Source organism: Miscanthus floridulus, chromosome 16 (assembly GCF_019320115.1).
Source record: "Miscanthus floridulus cultivar M001 chromosome 16, ASM1932011v1, whole genome shotgun sequence".
Lineage (NCBI taxonomy): Eukaryota > Viridiplantae > Streptophyta > Magnoliopsida > Poales > Poaceae > Miscanthus > Miscanthus floridulus.
The window spans coordinates 92,051,455-92,057,111 of NC_089595.1; the positions used below are offsets into that span (position 1 = coordinate 92,051,455).

Genomic DNA, 5,657 nt, shown 5'->3' on the forward strand with positions numbered 1-5,657 from the left:
TTACAAGCATTTCTAGCCACACCATGCATTGGTCACACAAGAATCAATCAAGGTATGTACTGAACAATGAAAAACACAAGAAATATTGCAAATGTTTCATAGTCATGTTTCACATGTTTCATGATCTTGTTGCATAGTATTAACTAATCTTGTTTCACTAAGTGAGTGGCACATGTTGCACTCAAGTGTTGCACACTTTACATTTCATAAAAGAGACAACACACATGAAACATACAACATGTTGCAATGTTTCGAAATCATGTTTCATGTGATATAAGTTCACGAAGGGATGCATGATGCTCATGTTCATGAAATGCAGTGCAAATGTGGAAGCTAAACACCAGGGGTGTTACAAGTCCTGCCTGGAAAGGATGGTGCACGGTGTTGTTGTTGTTCCGCGCGTTCTTCGGGTTGCGTCCACCACCTCCGTCGCCACAGCTGAAACCACCGTGGCCACGCTTGAAGTTGTTGTTGGAGCCGCGCCCTCCTCGGGATGCCAGATTAGCAGAGGATTGAGATCCTCCACTATGCATCTCCAGCCTCTGCTCATGGCTGATCAGCTGGGTGTAGAGCTCGCCCAGGGAGATAGGTTCAACCCTGTTTGCGACAGAAGTGACCACAGAATCGTAGTCGTCGTCGAGGCCTGTGAGGATGTAGGACACCATCTCATCATCTTCAAGACGGCGCCCAGCAGAAGCCATCTCGTCAGCGAGCGACTTCATCTTGGAGTAGTAGTCGGCAATGGAAGAAGTACCCTTGGATGCCGTCGCCAAGGCCATCCTGGTACTGATCAACTTCGCGCGAGATTGAGAGGCAAAGAACCCCTCGATGCCGGCCCATGCCTCGGCGGCCGTAGTCGCGGTGGAGATCTGTTGCAGAATCTCCTTTGAAACTGGAGACTAGCAGATAGCTTAGGACCTGTTGGTCCTTTGCGACCCACGTGGTGTACTCCTTGTTGAGGATTGGCGCCGCCTCCTTCTCCCCTCCTTCCTTCTTGGGCAGGAACTTGGCGGGGGGGCTCTGCCGTGGGACTGAGGAACTCGTAGACCTCCACTCCTCTGATTGAGGAGAGGACATTGAGCGCGCCACCCTGAAAAGTTCCCGCGGGTCAGCTTTTCACTGACCGATAGAAAACCTAGGGAAGCAAGCACGGTGTGCTGCGCGGAGGAGGAGGAGGCCATGGCAAAACTCCGTAGGGAAAGTGGCTCTGTATACCATGTAAAGTTTAGGGTTAACGAGTAACATATCCTTGGCCCTCGGGTATGTGTTAAATAGCATGGGGAACAGCCCCCGGGCGGTGGCCTTGTACAGATCAGTTTGTTACAATAGAATACATGTATGATGCTATAATCTAGGAACAAACACCTGACAATAGGATACACTGAACCTAGGACTACACGGTGGATATCTACCATCTTAACATACCGAACTCGTTCGTGGTCTTGACAGACAGGAGCAACATAGATATGATTCGCGGACTGTACGAGACGGTCCACCAGGTCGCTGTGCTGTGCCTGTGGGCGCGCACCCGGCTTCAGGTGCGCGGTCGTGCCGCTGCACTTGCTTTGCGCACGTACGGCTCCGTCCGGACGATCAAGGATCGATCCCGCGGTGTGAGCGATAGCAGTTGTGAAAGGAGGGATCAGAGGGAAGAGTTGGGAAAAACTTGGGGAAGAAGAAGAAGAAGAAGAAGAAGAAGAAGAACGGATGAACGAAGGAGGAGTTCTTAGATTGAACGGAATTTGGTTCATACAATGACCGAGTTCCTCCCCGGAGCTCTCTCTTCTCTTTTAAGCATTACAGAGGCTGTGCCCCTTTCTCGCATGCAAGCGTTAGTTCACCCATGGGCCGCGCGAAATACTTGGTGTTCTGCTTCTTGGGCCTGTGGTTCCTGGACCGCCCGTCCTGCACCGTGGCCTCCTTTTCTGGAGATGGTTCACCGTCTTCCTGATGGGGATCATGGGGCAGCCAGCTTGCTGACACGCGACCACCTACCAATCGGTGATCGATCAAAAAAGGTTTAATTTCTTGATAGAACACGCCCAACAACCAATTGCCGCGCGCGGACGGATGCTTTGGGCCGGGGAACTTGCCCGACCGCCCATGGGCAAGCAGAAAGCAAGCAGCATGGTGTGATGCTCTCCACAAGCGTGGCTCCGTTTCCACCACAAGCACCAGCACACGCTCGCGTCGCGCATGGATCACGCACCTGCCGTGCGTGTCGCGTCGCAGTCGGCAGATCGATCGGTCTGGTAGGCCACGAGCGGAACGGATCGAAGCACCAGCGGCAGCGCCGCAGCGGCATCTTGTTGAATTCCGCTCGCTCTCAGCGGTCGTGTCGCGGGCAAATCCGATGGCGCCGCGAGCGAGAGCCGAGGACCAGGTCGGCGTCACCGGGGGACGAGGGCAGGGCCGGCCGGTTCGGTGTCGCGCGCTCATCTCATCTCATTCAGATGGACGACGGCGGGTGGGGTGGACTGGGTTGGTGGCGCGCGCCGGCCGGTGGGTGGGTGCGCGTTGATGGGTACCGCCGTAGCGTCACCTGACGTGAGACCAGATCCTCCGCCGAGGTGACGACGGGGACCCCGAATCGCATCGTGGCAGAAACGTCCGCTCAAGTGTCAAATAAGTGTATTCAGATTATAAAATAGAGCAAATACATGTAACGCCATGTAAATCAAGAGTTCAACACGTAGAGAACTATTTTTACAAAGTAACGTTTGAAGTCCTAAAACTGCGAAACGTGAACGATTGGAGTCATGAATATGCAAATTTCTCGGCCGGAACACGGCGTTCCTTCGGTTTTGCTACCAGGTCGGATGGATTGGATGCCTCGATGGCTTGTTTCTTCTCTCTCTCAAATTCTCCATACAGGAGAGGTGTCTCGTCGGACGGCAATTTTCCAATCCGTGCCTTGTGTCCGAGCAAAGGTTGGAAGACCCGACCGAGACGGCCCAAGAAGAAATTTGTTTTTTCACGGAGGCCTGGAAAACGATCTGAGCCCAGTCCAGCAAGCGTAGGCCCAATGGATTCCAAGATCCTCGGCCGTCTTACCATTACCGGGCCCATGCTCATTCGGCCTAGTTCTGTCCCCTCTCCTCTCCTTTTCCATTCGTCATTTTTACCCCATCTCGTCCCATTTTGTACACTTGTCCCCATCGGACTCCCGGCCCCTCACGCCGCCAAGGGACGCAACGCGCCTCCCATCCCGTCCCCATCGACGTCCGTCGGCGACACGCCACGCACGCAGTGACGAGACGCGCGGCCAACTTTTCGGCGCGCCGTGCCAATGCCGTGCCGCCGCCGACGCGCGCGCACGCGTCAGCTGCCAACGGCCAACCACCCACTGGTACCGGGTGCACCGCACCGCGCGCGTAGGTGCAGAGCACAGTTGCAGATTACAGGATAACTGGATAACGGCTTGGCGTATAAACTAGCTTATCCTTAAATCAGCCAAGATCTATTGTATCCGGTGAGATTTGCTCGTGGTGAGATTTGCTCGTGCCATATCTATCGATGCTTCTCAACTCTTCTTCCTCCTGATTTATCTCGTGGGGCCTATGTAGCACGGTTGATTTCGAGCCGGAATCGAAATCTTCCTCATTCTCTCTCTCAACTTGACAGGGAGATTTTTGCACATTTTAACCTCTGGATGAAAAGACTAATTTTGTACGGAAAGTCGCGCCAGAGCAAATGTGGTTGGACCTCCGAACCAAAGTGGGATCGGGGACAACAGTTTTGGTTCTTCATCTGCGTCGATCAATGGTTTTCTTGGTTAAATCTAGTAGGTAAAGTTTTGCGCTGTCATATTGGGTGTTCAGATACTAAAAAATAAATTATAGAATCCAGCAGTAATCAACAAGACGAATTTATTAAATCTAATTAATCTGTCATTAACATATGTATTACTGTAGCACCACATTGTCAAATCATAGACTAATTAGGCTTAAAAGATTTGTCTCACAAATTAATCGTAAACAGTGCAATTAATTATTTTTAGTCTATATTTAATACTTCAAGCATGTATCAAACATTTGATTGGATATGAGTAAATTTTAAGGAAATGAACTAAGACGTTAAGCTCGTGTTTAGTTTCAGGAAGTTGGAATTTGGGGCTACTGTAGCACTTTCGTTTTTATTTGGCAATTAGTGTTCAATCATGGACTAATTAGGCTCAAAACGTTCGTCTCGCAATTTCCCACCAAACTGTGTAATTAGTTTTTTTTCATCTACATTTAATGCTCCATGCACGGGCCGTAAACATTCGATGTGATAGGTACTGTAGCACTTTTTGGGAATTTAGGGTGGAACTAAACAAGGTGTAATTTTAGAAATACTAGTTTCTTGAGTGGGTCAAATATACAAACAACATTTGTCGCGCTAGCCTGTCCGTGTCACAGTGTCAGACTCCCGCATGGGAGGACAGAGACGGATCATTCTATGAATCCAAATCTGCAAACGCCTTTTCACCTCTCGCCACCATACTGGGTTCGGCTCATCATCCTCTGCTAGCACTCACCTTTCATTCTGGACAATCGGTTAACCAAACCGATGGGTTCGGTTCTTCGGTTCTTTAGCTAATTCGGTTATCTGAGAAGAAGGGGTTACTTTGAAAATGCGGAACCGAGGAATTTTGGTTTCGGGTAATTCGGTTCGGTTTCGGTTCTAACCGATGGAACCAAAAATTTCAGGAACCAAGAAACAACCCATTCAATTGCAAATTTCGACAGCATTTTACTTGATTTTCATGCAGTCAAAAGGGACAATTTAAACAACAATGCATCATTTTGCCTTGTATTCTCTACTAAGTTGATGGGAGTTGCTCTTCTAAGCCAATCTTGAGTGCAAACAAGAGCTTCAACCATAAATGGAGTGAGTGAACTCCTAAAATCATCTAGAATACGTCCACCTGTGCTAAAGGCCGATTCACTAGCAACTATGGATATTGGAATGGCAAGCACATCACGGGCCAATGTAGATAATATGGGAAATCTAGTGGACTGCCCCTTCCACCAAGCAAGAATAACAAACTTTTTTGTATCTTCTTCACACTCTTCAGCCAAGTACTTATCCAGTTCAATCCTGCTGCCTCTGCTGCAACTGCTTGTTCCATTGTTCAACTTAATCTTCTTTGTCAGCTTAGTCTTCAACTTTATAGAACCTCTCCACCTTGCCTTAGATGGGGGTGATTCATTTGGTTGGGGCTGCACATCACTTGGAGAACTATTGTTCCTGTATTCTTCAAAAAGGTCTTGCAAGCATTTGGTAATTGCAGCCCAAACTTTCTGTCCAACACCGTCACCATACATCTCTTCGATTACCATTTCTATATACTATGAAAGCTTGTATCTAGGATCAAGTATAGCAGCAACAAAAATCAGCAAGTTAATATTTTCCTTCTCCTTCTCCTTTCCCTTTGCCTTGTCATTTTGCATTTTCATTTTGCATTTCTAAATGTTCATGCCACTTCCCCCAATACTTGTCATACTTGTCTTTCATTCTTCTCTCCATTTTTTACTGGACAGAATCAGAACTACTCATCCATTCATTCATTCATCAATTCATTGACCTCTCCAATCTCATGAAAGTAAGTGTGAGCAGTCATACTTAATGATGCTGAAACACGTTTCGTTACTTCAACAGAATGTCCTAGAAAC

General features: G+C 48.5%; 1 non-coding gene across 1 annotated transcript; it reads right to left on the reverse strand.

Moving 5' to 3' along the window:
- Positions 1-544: 544 nt before the first annotated feature.
- LOC136514637 (small nucleolar RNA Z247) lies at positions 545-683 on the reverse strand. Its single transcript, XR_010773785.1, has one exon. It is a non-coding gene; the product is annotated as a small nucleolar RNA Z247 (small nucleolar RNA).
- Positions 684-5,657: the final 4,974 nt, after the last annotated feature.